The 11,817-nt window shown below is 35.5% G+C and overlaps 1 long non-coding RNA gene across 2 annotated transcripts; it reads right to left on the bottom strand.

The window, feature by feature from the left end:
- Positions 1-1,069: 1,069 nt before the first annotated feature.
- Positions 1,070-11,450, bottom strand: LOC311426726. Of its 2 annotated transcripts, XR_014686987.1 has the most exons (5): positions 11,368-11,441; positions 4,690-4,800; positions 4,102-4,225; positions 1,762-2,405; positions 1,070-1,225 (listed from the first exon to the last, which is right to left on the bottom strand). It is a non-coding gene; the product is annotated as an uncharacterized lncRNA (long non-coding RNA). The 2 variants fall into 2 exon arrangements; XR_014686986.1 differs by lacking the exon at positions 4,690-4,800 and having other exon boundaries at positions 11,368-11,450.
- Between the last annotated feature and the right edge of the window lie 367 nt (positions 11,451-11,817).

Below are 11,817 nucleotides of genomic sequence, written 5' to 3'. Positions count from 1 at the left end.
CTTCTTAACAGACACACTGGGTTTTAGGAGGCTGTAAACTTTGTATGTTTTTCCCCTACTGTGCCATAGCGTAGGATCAAAGAGATTGAAAACCATTTTATTGGATATTCAGTGGGATATTGCTATCACCTTACCTCCCCTGCAGCCCTCTGTGCCCACCTGGAATGTGTACCAGCCTATTCTAGTCATATATTGATACACTGTCATCAGAGCTTCTCACAACGTTATGTTCATGACATGTTGTAAACTGTAAACCCTTAGTTATGGGAATTACTAAAATTTGGAAGAAGCTGATGGAGAAACCACTAATTAATATTTGTCATTTTGAGATACTGATAGGGCAAATACTGCCAAGCACTCAAGTGCATGTAATAGGCCTTTATTTACTGACTAATGCTAAAAAAATCAAGTACCACAGCCTTTCTCTCAAGTAGCTCCAGGACTTTGGAATGTCTTCACCCTACCAGTACATGAAAATCATTCATTCTAGTTTAAGGCGATATTTTTTAAAGGATAATATTGATAAAGAAAAATAGAATCATCTTATTAATTAGCTCTACAGATACTAGAAACTGCAAACAAATGAAAAAGAAGTTTGTACCAGTGATCACAGAGTCAAATAAAAGGTTTCTATAGATAACTAAGGGGAATTTATTCCCTTAGCTTCTTCATGCGATGGCTCAAAACAAGGTAACATCAGCTCTGCAAGGGTATTATTTGTATTCAGGAAGATATAGGAGTTGTATATTCCGTCAATAAGTATATCAGATTATAATATTTAATATCTTGAAATTCATTGGAAGGCTGATAAAAATTCATGATTCAGAATTTAAACCTAGCTCTAAATATGCAGAATTTAGATGCTATGTTTATGTATGATAAGTTATATCTCATCTACTTGCTGCATGATTCTTTAACTTTATGTAAAATACTTGGTTACTATTGGTTACAGTTAGATAGGACAGATAATTCAGAAGACAGACTTTTATTCAGTATAGTAAATAGTATTTTTATAATGACTAACACATTACTTTGGGTTTCTCAAATGAAATGTGTTAAAAACCTGAACATTATTTTTTGTGGGAATAACTTTCATCACACACAAAATTTGAAGTAAGTTTAATTCCATTCACTGCAGTGTAACTTCTCATCAGAATGAAGCTATTAGGTATTTAATCTAGTCCGATCATGTATTTTGAATGTCATCGTGGTATTCATGCCATAACTGTATAAAAGAAGAGTTTATGTTAGTTTTATTTATCAACAGTAAGGTGGACTTTCTGTGTGAACAGATGAACTGAGTTCCCTTACCAATTTAGTAATCCACTACTAAACAAATAAGTTGTTTATAGTATGCCCAAAGCAACATTATACATCAGCTTCAGAAAATGATTTTGACATTCTCTACCAGAAGACTCCAAGAACACTTAATTCTAACTTTAATGACAGGAAATAAAGCACCAGTGATCATGGACAGTCAAATAAAAATTTTCTGTAGATATCTGAGGGGAATTTGTTAGCTGGGTACAAAATGGTATAAAGGAGTAAATTAGGATTAAAACCTCTGAAACAATATTTCTTTACTCACTTCCTGTTACAGGAAAAAAAATATATATCCTTGTTTATTTTCCATTAAATTTTCATAATCAGTAAAGGTAGCCCAGAGGATATGAGCATTTTAAATGCTGTTAAGTAACCTGAGTATTAAGTTGAATTGTTATTTCTCCAGACTACATATATATATAAGAATTTTGGACTTACACAGAATGAGTAATTTTATGAAGAACAGCCATAGGATGGATTTGGGGCTGCATGTCACTGATGCCCATTGTAGCTAAGGAAATTAATTTGCCATTGAACTTCAAAACAAATAAGTATTTAAACTATGGGTAACATTATACAGGATACAGGATGAGATATGGAGTGCTACAGTTTTCCCTTTTTCTTGAAGCTATAAGTTAACTGTAGCAAATATTTGCTATATTTTGCAAATACTCTTACAATACTCTTACTCTTACAATAAGTGATATTATAAGTTGTAATTTGTCTGACACTATTGTGGTCAGTTAGGAATGATTATACAAAGAACGTAAAGTTTCTTTCTGCCCATTACAGATCTAATGTAAAGGACAAATATTTTGGCAGCTTTTAAACAGCTGCCTCGTGAGAGAATAGAATTCATGTATCTTCCTAGAAATCCCAGAGGCATTAATCATTTCAAAAAGGATAGAGAAGACAATGACTTGCTCATGTACAAATATAAGTCTGTGAATAAATACTTTAAATAATATGAAAGTTGATAGAGCTTAAAAATTTTCACTGCTCCACTGGAATGAAGGGTGGTTTGTCTCCATCCGGAAACATACTGTGTGGAAGCATACATCTCAGCCTGCGTGCCTTGAGAGCTTAAAAGAGACCTGTAGTTAGCCAGAGCTTTGAGGTGGATCTGTCTCTTAATATAAATATCCAAAATAAGAATGAAAGAGACTTTTTAGTTTAAAGCCTACCCCCAAAAAGAAAACAATAACAACAACAAAACAAACAAACTCACAAAGTCCCATACAATAAAAATGACAGGTTCTATTAGACTAAATATTATTTATTTATTTATTTTCAGTAGACCTGACTGAAAGAGACCAAGTCAGACACAGTGGAATAGAATAGAATAATAAAATAAAATAAAATAAACAAACATGAGCACAACTCTGCTTTCTCACTTTGAAAATGGTCATCGGTCACTACTCCTTGGTGGTGAATTAACCCTCTGAATCAACCAATGATTTTGTAAATTATTGCAAACTCCCCAAAGTCTCAGAATATTTTCTTGCTCTTATCTCTGATGCCCGACCAGCTCCTCTCTCTCTTTCTCAGCTAAGTACCCTGATCCTTCATCCTCCCTGAGCATTTTGCTAGCTCTTCTGCCTACATCTCGAGTCAAGTGAAATCTCATCTCCCCTGAGCATGTGAAGTAGCTCCCCGAGGAAAACACATTCTCAGCCATGTGAGAAACATGACTCCCAGTATGTTATGAAATGTACATTAAATTTTTATCAGATCTTCCACACAACATGATATTGCACCATATTTATAAGAAAATAAATATGGTTTTATGTGGGGGTAGGTGATTTTAGTTTGCATTTCATTCCTCACTGCTCTAGTCTGATAGTGATAGGCAATAAATTATACTAATCTCCCTATGCTGAGTCTGTTTTGCCCATGACAGTAATTGTTGAGTGATCTCCCTGTCATTATCTCAGCCCTTGAGCCCTCTCCATCATATTTTCTCACCCTCTTCCTCTGAGAAGGGGGAGTGAGAGAGCAGTTGTAGAGGAGTTCAGCTGCTCAGCAGAATAAAACCACCACATTTAGACAGTATAGAAGATCAAGCTATATTTCCTACCTTTTTTTTTTTCCTCCCTTAGAAACACAGTATAATTATCTTGGAACATTTTGAGAAGTTCCAAACAAAAATTGCATTAATTTAATCTGGATCAGAATAAGCCTCTATCATTTCAGAATTAAAAGATTTAAAAAAAAAAAAAAAAAGTTAAAAAGTTAATTTTAGTTTTCAAATTCATGTTCATTTCATGTTCATATAATATTTATGCATTTTTTTCCTAAGCATAGTAATAAACATTGTCTAATAATGATCAAACAAATGCAAATTCTTATGTTAATATGATAAAACACTGTATTAAAACATAATTATAATTTATCATGAAATACGCAACATTACATTTTTACCAGCTCATATATTAGTAGTTCTTGCATACTTGTATATAAGCTTTTGCAACAAAGTATTTAGCATGCTCATTAAATTTACTACTATTTGTTTATCCTGAAAATAAAACCAACTTGACTTTTACATCATATAATATCTGTGATTTTATGGATCATATTACCCCAAACACATTAGGAATGAAAATTCTCTATTAATTATAGTTATTTATATAAACTCCAATTTATTATTTATTAATATGTATACTAATATATAGTCATATCTGGAGAACAACAACTCTACAAGCACATAGTCACACACGTTACTGACATCTGGTCATTTTCTGAAATCTGGGTTTTTATTTAGAGAATGCTAAATCTTACCTTGTGTTTGGACTGTTAACACATGGGCACCAATGATACAGTTAGGTCACCCCATAGCATGCCAATGGACATTGACTATGGAGCTCTGGAAGTGAGTGTCGAGGGACTGAGGATCTCCTTAGGCCTGTCAACAAAGGGACATACCATCCAATGAAGTGGATACAAACCATATATAAATATCTGTCTGTGTGGCTGTCACCACAGGGAAATCTTTGGATAAAACAAGAATTTTCCTTGTAGCACCACCTAGTAGTGTTGGTCAATTGACCTCTCTTATGATTGCTTATATACAGATAGGCTAGGGCAGGTTTTCAAATGTGTATCAAGCTATGCTTCTGGGTAAATAACAAGGAAGAAGAGCAGGCCTAGCCAGGTAGCTGAGACAGCAGAGGTGAGAGAGTGGTCTCCCAAGTAACATAAGTACAGAGGTTCTTCCCAAGCAGTAACTGTTGAGCTGTATGCTGAGTTCAAAAACTACTACAGAGCAGCAAGAACATTGATGGTACATAGGGTAGCATATCCCCAAAGTGTGCTTTACTATCAGACTCACTTGTAACATATAGCATGGTAACTACATATAATTGTTACCTGAACTGGGCATTACTACATGGATGAGCAAAACATCTGACATTTGCACAATGTCTCTGCTGAACCACTTTTGTCGGACAACTGCAGTTATCTTCAACATATTTCATAGGTCTGTGGAGATGAAAAATCTGAGGATAAGCACATTAAATATGCTCAATTTTTGACTCACTGTATTTGACATCTTTAGGACCTCTAACTCTGTGGCTGTGAAGGAAGAATGGTACTTCATGTATCTTGACCTCCAGCTTTCACTGCTTCTTTTGCTAGCTCAGCTACTAGAAACGTTATTAAAGTTGGCATTAAGTCCGATAAAAGTGTGTGTGTGTGGGGGGGGGCTGTAATGGGAGATGCAATTGTTCCCTCTGCATGTTCATCTTGATTTGTTTTGTGAGCCTAAATTCAAAGAAAATTTGTACTAATAGTGAAGTAATATATTGATCTCCCCAGTTTCTGTCATCATTGGTGAAATACTTTGCAGCCCATTACATAAGCTACTTTAATATTAATGGATTTGACACTCATGCATGGAAGAAATATAGGATATATTTTGGTTTTCTACTTTCACAGATAAGCCCACTTTACACTGCTAGCTCTAATTCATTGCCCACAGTCAGCTCTTGGACATACCTAGTGAAGCAGACTACACTGCTAACTACAATGTTGAAGCCTTTCAGGATAAGCAAAATCAAATCAGAAATCAAATAATCAAATCAGAGTCAAAGGTTCTAGAGGGGAAGACACGTGAAGAGCAGTTTAATTCAGTTTGTTTGTTCAGCTTAGGGAAGAGGAGACCAAAGGGAGACCTCATGGTGGCCTACAGTTTCCTCACAAGGGGAGGGGCAGGTGCTGACCTCTCTGGTGACCAGCAATAAGACCAGAGGGAACAGCATGAAGCTGTGACAGAGGAGGTTCAGGCTTTGTTTTCTTTACTGAGAGGATGGCTGGGCACTGGAGCAGGCTCCCCAAAGCATGGCACTAAGCCTGCTGGACAATACTCTTAGACATTGGGTTTGAACTTTGGACGTTCCTGTGTACAGCCAGTAGTTGGACTTAATTCTTGCAGGTCCCTTCCACCTTAGGATTAGTCTAGTCTAGTCTATCCTATCCCATTCCATTCAAAAAACAAACAAACAAACAAACAAACAAAACTTAAAAGAGAGGCAATCACTGATTTACTGATTTAACTTCATCTTCCATTGAGGAAATCTGCACGACAATACTCAAAGAAGATGTGTGTTGTTGGCTTATTATTCTCCCTTTAGCCTTCTTTCTTAATTTACATCAACATTGCATGTAAACTTATGTTAGAGTGTCTTGCAGATGCATGGTCCTCCTCTGAAATACACAAATATTTTCAGAACAGTTTAAAAATGTTTCCTAAAATATAAAAGATATTCACTCAAATATGCATTCTCTGATTTATCGTGTTCATTTTCGTTAATATGCTGTGAACATTGAATATTAAAATAATACATGGATGAATATTAATATAATATTTAATGAATATATGATTACAATACTCTCAATGAATACCAATGACAAACGTAACTGTAAGAGTATTACTGAATCACATTTTTTATTTTATAAGTATGTGTATTTGAACTTTTAACCTGAAACATAAATGGTTTCAATGAATCTTCTCAGTGGTCCTCAAATTAGAATCAAAGTCAGGTGATTTACAGCCAGCAATTTACCAGACATTTTGAAGTAATTTGCATAACAATTTTGAAAACTTGAGCTGAACTATATACTGACAAAAGACTAACTGCAGAAAAATTTAGGTTAAGACACAAAGGATCTAAACCAACTAAAAGTTTCAAAAAATGGATTTCTGTCTGAGAAACTTGTTTTCACCGGTCTTTTTGATTCTTGTCACTTAACCCTGATTGTTTCTTGGTGTTCCCTGTATAAGAATAAGATAATTACCATATTTGCATATTGTCAGTTTGTCTTTTATATAACCTGTTAGAAAGACTTCCACTTATTTTCTGTATTTGTAATGTTTAAAACAATGGCAAGCTGGAAACTTGATGTACTAGTATAGTGCATTACAACTTGGTGCTATCATCATTAATATTTATGTCATTTAGCATATTGAAAAAAATAAGAAATCAGTTAGGCTTCTAAATAAAAAGGTACTTTAATTATGCTTCCAAAGAGGTGAACATCAAGTTTAAAATTAAGAGAAAATTTCCGAGGTTATGAGAGTAAAACCAAACCAAATCAAACCAAACCAAACCAAACCAAACCTTGAAGACATGGTGATTGATTAAAAAAAAAAAAAATAGACAAACTTTAGCTATGTTTTTTACAAGCACTTGTACACAGATTCTGACCGTCTTTCTACAGCTCTGGTGTACATGTAAAAGGAAGGTAGATATCTAAATATTACTATTTCTGCCTAATATTGTACTTTTATTTTATTGTATTTTTATTTTACAGTAACTTGTCATTATTATTACTGAAGGCACTGTCCATCATACTGACAGCCTCTTTAATTATATTGTTTGATATTAAATCAATTTGAAACCCCAGGTATTTATCTTGAAATATAAAGCATGATGCTATGGAAATGAGGAATCCCTCCCTCACCCAAACATCATAGCATGTAGTAACAGTAGGTAATAGCTGGAATCTTCTTTGTAGTTTTATTCATCTGTACATTTCAGAAAGAATTCAGTGAAAAAGCATTTGTATATTGTGGCATAGAGGATCTCCAGATCTAATTTCTACTTGATTCAAAAGGTCAGTCATTCTTTGTCCTAAACTGTCCCAAGTTTCAGTTATCTCTTGCATAAAAAGGCAATTTTTCCTCTTAGAAACAGAATTGAATAACAGATGTTTTTTCAGGGACTAACACAGTGATGTCTTTATCTGAAACACTGCATATGGTGTAGATCACAGCATTAGTGAAAAGACATTCAAAAGACATAAAAGGACATACAGCAGAAGACAAACAAAATTGCTTTGGGATTCGGGGTCTGAAGCCATAAAGAAAGACCAGTCAAGCATGGTCAACATAGATACAGAAGACTTTAGAATGAACTTATTGAAGTACATATAACATGCTGTTTATGCTAACTACTTGAAATGATGGCTACATAGTTTTTAAGATTCAGGAATTAAAGTAAAGGAATAGTACATATCTTAGCTATATAGTTTCTCTTTTGAGAGACTGCAGTTCAGCTGAATGCTTAACTTGAACACACATTAAGTCATAGATGTGTTAATGAAATCAGGAATCTAATCACTTATTTGCTACTTAACCTTTTAATGGCTGACTTTCTTAGGTATTCATTGTCTCTTCACAGAGACAGAGATTGTTTTTGTCACTCCTATCTGAAGTTGTACGAGAAAAGTAGGAACTGTCTTGAAAATCCTTTTCCACAAAGAACTCATTTAAAATGTAATTTCTCTGACAATTTTCTAAGCGAATACTGTCTTTCACTTTCTACACACATTTTGCTTTGTTTTCTCACTCCTTGGTGAAAAAAACATCTATTACATCTAATCAAATTCTTATCTTCAATAAAAGCCATTGAAACTTTGTCATCATACTGGAATATGAATTTTGCCCTGCACAAATCTAAACCAGACACTACCAGAATCTTGTCTGGTAATTCTATAAGGCTTGTGAAAAACATACCCTATGGATTCTGGCTACTTCTGAATTATTAAATGCATTGAAAGTGGACTTTGATTTCTAGGTATAAAATATCATAATCCATAGATGGACCTTTTTCTGTTGTATTTCATTCATTTTGGACTAGGAATCTTCGCTCAATTACTATGGATCAACAGATGAGTAGTATCCCGTCTCTGCTTTCCAAGCATAGTTTTAGGTGGTTAAATACAGCGTTTAAAAAATATCTGTCATGCTGTGCATTAATAGAATGATTTTACAAATATTAATAGTTTTATCAACTTTGATTTTAATTCATTTCCTTTTATTAAAGTCTGTTCTTATGCTAAGTGTAAGTTTCCCAGCCTCTGATTCTATCAAAATCAAGTTAGAGAGGAAAAAAAAAAAAAAGTGTTTTCATAATGAGAAATTTATATCTTTGTCCTCATTAAAAACTGAAGGTTTATTGCAAAAAAAAAAAACCAACCTTGCAATCATCTTTCTGAAGAGTGTCAACAAAAAGGGTCATGCAGATAGATAGTAAAGAATACTTTTAAAGGGGTGTCTGAGTATAAACAGTTATACACTTTTAACTATTTTGATTGGTTCTGCTCCCACTTCATTAAAGCTGAACAGATCTTTCTAGAAACTGCTAAGGCATATTGAAAATAGGGAGGTGATTGGTGACAGCCAACATGTTCACTAAGGGCAGATTGTGCTTGACAAATCTGGTAGCCGTCTACGATGGGATTACAACACTGGTGGACTGGGGAAAAGCAACTGGTATCATCTGTCTGGACTTGTCCAAAACATTTGACACTGTCCCGCACTGTATACTTGTCTCTAAATTGGAGGGACATGGATTTGACTGATGGACCCCTCAGTGGGTAAGGAATTGGCTGGATAGTCCCACTCAAAGTATTGCAGTCAATGGCTCTATGTACAGGTGGAGAGGAGATCAGTAATGAGTGGTGTTCCACAGGGACCTGACCCCTCAGGGGTCAATATTGTGGCACTATAGAGTGGCACTATTTAACGTATTTGTCAGTGACATGGACAGTGAGATTGTGTGCACCCTCAACAAGTTTGCTGATGACACCAACCAGAGTGGTGTTGTCAACAAGCTGAATGGAAGGGATGACATCCAGAGGAACCTGGACAGACTTGAGAAGTGGGAATGTGAGAAACTCATGAAATTCATCGAGGCCAAGTGCAAGGTTTCTGGGCTGGAGAAATCCTAAGCCCAAATACAGGCTGGGTGGAATGGATTGAAAGTGGCCCTTACAAGATGGACCTGGGGTGCTGGTTGATGAGGATTTCAACATGAGCTATCAATGTGTGCTTGCAGCCCAGAAAGCCAACTGTATCCTGAGCTGCATCAAAAGAAGTGTGTCTAGCAGGTCAAGGGAGGTGACTGTTCCCCTTTATTCTTATCTCATGACAACCCATCTGGAGTACTGTACCCTTATAACAATCTTCCAATACCTAAAGGGGGCCTACAGAAAAGCTGGGGAGAAAAGCTATGTCCCTGACAAAGAGTCCCTCGCCTCGCCTCCTGAAAATCCCAGAGCTCATCTAGAATACAGTTTGCCAGAGTACTTACTGTCTTCTTTCATTCACTTCTGCAAACATTTATACAAGCAAATTTTTGTTTGCAAAAATGTTAGCAGAAGAATCTGTTGTGACTAAATATTTGCACAAATGTTCATTTAAGTACTTACCTTGAAGACCCTTGTGGATTTGGGTCTATCACATGACTGGGGAAAAGGAAAAGTTTGCAGTTTTACTCCTACCTGTTTTCTGTATGTCATAAGTCTGGAAACTAGCCAGAAGTCTACAATTTACCCAGCTCAATATCAGGATATATGACAAAAGTTTATTAATAAAAATAGGAAAATCTTTTTTTTTTTTTTTTCCCCCCTCAAGAAACTAATGTGCTAATAAAAAGCACAGAGATTTCAAAGACACCTTAAAACATTGATTATAGGATTAATCCTTCTTAACATTAAATAAAACCAGATTTAATTCTGCATTATTTGGATTAACTTGAACTACTTCATTAAACAACCCAGAAACTGACTAGGAAAAGTCTTCTTCACTCTCCTTTACCTGCAGACATCTCTCAGCTCCTCTCTTAAAGATATATATTTGTCCACAAAATTGTATGGATATATAATTCCATATACATGTAATTATGGATACATACACATCCATACACACATGACCATTCTCACATCATGGTTTCTGATCATCCTGGAACACAAGCACAGTTCACACACAAGTTCATGCTGCTGTACTGAATCTAGGACACAAGCTAGCTCACCCAGGTGGCAGGTACCAAATGCTCCCTGGAAGTGTTTAGGCACAGCATAAAAAAAAGTACAATATCAGTGCCTATTGGCTATATCCGTTACATTCTGGCTGTCAGGTTGGCTTTAGTACTGTCATTTCTCCATTTTAGTTTGTCTAGGAAACTGAATATTCTTTTAACAATGGAGATAAATAAAAAAAAAAAAAAAAAATTGCTCTTCTTTTTGGTATCCTGAACAAATCCTTCATGGCAAAACTCTCACCCCCCAAAATATTTTACTATTATTGTTTAATGGGCTGAACTGTACAAGTGTTAGCCATGGCTGTTGTGACTCCACAAGGTCTGGAGGAATGATGTCAGTCATTTGTAGCACAGAAGTAGGAGCCATGTGTAGGAAAGAAATGTCCCGAGACACCACCAGGGCACAGGAGGTGTCTGCAAGTCTTCTGGGCCAATGAAGGGACAAGAAAGTTTCTCTCAAGGATCTGTAACACTGGGCTGGGTTTGGTGCAGCATTGCCCTGTTACCTTGGCTTTTACCAAATTTATTTATTCATTTATTTAAGGTAAGAGAAAGTATGTTGACCTAAAGCCATACAAAAAAAAATAATAAAAGTAAAAACCCAGAAGCGTCATTGTTGAAACAATAACAGCAGCTCAGACTTCAAAAAGGAAATACTGACATGAAAAAATGTAAAACCTTGGGATGGCATTCAAAAAGAAGGAATCAGAAGACAGTAACTCACCAATATCAAGGATCTCCAAGTGGCTGCATAAGCTGACCCTTGATTAACGACTGATCACTCAACAAACACTAATCAAGTCTTTTGTCAGGCCTGGTGAGCCTATTAATGCTTAGCCTCATAGCTTCCTCCTTCAGGTTTTCTGTATTAGCCAATAAATTTTTGTGCTGCACTGATACACTGCACCTGTATTTTCAAATCACCGAGGGAAAGAGCAAGGAGGGTTACTGTTTGCAAGAGTAAAGAGGGACCTCAGGTAGCCCTGGCTGCTGTCTGAAAAAAAAAAAAAAAATAGTGTCCATTTTCCTAATGCAACTGAAGCAGCAGCTTTAAAAAGGACATTAGAATTTGGCCTAAGCCATGCTTTCATGCATCAGCTTATTTTCTTTAATGTAAAAACATGATATAAAAGACATTCATTACTTGAAATTCTGCAGTATGAAAATCTCAGGA

Source organism: Aythya ferina (assembly GCF_964211825.1).
Source record: "Aythya ferina genome assembly, chromosome: 1".
NCBI classification, from domain to species: Eukaryota; Metazoa; Chordata; class Aves; order Anseriformes; family Anatidae; genus Aythya; species Aythya ferina.
Note: the sequence above shows the minus strand (reverse complement) of the source record. Positions and strands in the feature narration are given on the sequence as shown.